The sequence below is a fragment of the Nannospalax galili genome, unplaced genomic scaffold, assembly GCF_000622305.1.
Source record: "Nannospalax galili isolate Female #2095 unplaced genomic scaffold, S.galili_v1.0 scaffold846, whole genome shotgun sequence".
In the NCBI taxonomy this organism is placed as follows: Eukaryota; Metazoa; Chordata; class Mammalia; order Rodentia; family Spalacidae; genus Nannospalax; species Nannospalax galili.
Genome location: NW_008356458.1, coordinates 1,405,355 through 1,406,909, shown reverse-complemented (window position 1 = coordinate 1,406,909; position 1,555 = coordinate 1,405,355). Strand labels below are relative to the sequence as shown.

The 1,555-nt window shown below is 37.0% G+C and overlaps 1 protein-coding gene across 1 annotated transcript in view; it reads right to left on the bottom strand.

Moving 5' to 3' along the window:
- The window catches only part of Cntn4 (contactin 4), a 1,122,320-nt gene that overhangs the window by 3,296 nt on the left and 1,117,469 nt on the right, over window positions 1–1,555 (bottom strand). The gene's annotated exons all lie outside the window — the stretch shown is intronic.

The window sequence follows — 1,555 nt, the reverse complement described above, 5'->3', positions numbered from 1 at the left end:
AAAAAAAATTAAGTAAAGTTTTTTCAGTAATTGTTTAGGGAAGTAAGGTAAATAAATCCCAATCTTCTGTTTCTGTGACCTGGAGATTACTTTAACATCTCACTATACATCTGCCTTCTTTTTAACAGAAGTCAGAGTCCTTGCTTGATGACAGCCTCATTAATATAGTCAGTTCTAGGCCAGCCAAGGCTACTGAGTAAGCCTCACAAAGCAACCAAGCCAAACCAAACAAACAAAAAGAATGCAATTCAGTGGCATGCAAGCACATTAACCCACTTAAAAAATATAACAAAAGTGACGTTAGTGTTTGTGTGTAAAAACAAACCTGTAAATATAAACTCCCTGAAGACACTAGCAAATTACACCTAAACTCTGGAGCATGATTTGGGGTCTTAGTTTGCCACTGAAGCTCTGTATTATTCTTGAACATCCAAACATATAAATTGAATTCCCTTCTAAATAAAAGGCAATTCAGAAGTTGGGTGAAATGACCACCAGTGTGTTATTTCCTCTTCTGACATTTGAGATATCTGAATTTCATACACGCTGTCAAAATTGCTTCATGGTTACTTGCTGACTACTCTGCTATCATTTCACATCTGTAGGGCATAATGGCCTTTTCCTCCTATGAAAACCAAGATGATGAACTTTTAACAGAGACTCACTATAGCACTAAAGCTTGGGATTCTGTGATGAGGATACTGCCCATGATTCAAAATATCATCTTTCCACTGATGGCTTGGAGTTTATAACTCCAGCCTATACTGATCTCCTAATCTCCAGACTGCTAAATATAAAAGCAAGTAAAATATAATTAGTATCTAACATTCACTTGGACATCCATCTAATCTTTTATTAATAAAATATGTAAAACATAAAAGTGACCACGTAAATTAAAGAATACAACTGAGTCAAGGGGTTGCTATAATTCTGGCTCTCAGGAAGCTGAGGCAGAAGGATGGCTGCAAATTGGAGGACAGCCTCATCTATATAGCCAGTTCCAGTCCAATTAGAGATACTTAGCAAGACCCTGTCTCAAAAACCAACCAGCCAACAAACAAACAAAAAGAATGCAATCCAATGGCATTAAGTATTTTCAAATGATGTACAACTATCACTATTCTTAGATTTTTAAAAATCAAGGTAAATGAAACCAGGGTGTTGGGGCACATACCTTAGCCATAACATTCAGGAGACAGAGACAGGAGGATCTCTGTGAGATCAAGGCCAGGCTGGTCTACAAAGTGAGTTCTAGACCACCTGGGGCTACAGGGAGACCCTGTCTTAAAAAAACCAAAAAAGTCATGGCAAATGGAACCCCAGTATTCACAAAACTGCCAGCTCCTAGTGGCCATCCTCTGCCAGTCACTATTCTGATTTCTGTCTCTATGAATTTTCCTTTCTTTAAAGAAAATGGAATCACACAACAAATGGACTATGTTGTTGAGATACTTGCAAACATAGTACTTAGAATGGAATGCATTTATTCAAAAGTTACTCTCACATGTTATTCAACATTTTTAAAAGACAACTGAATATACAGAGCCAAATATAT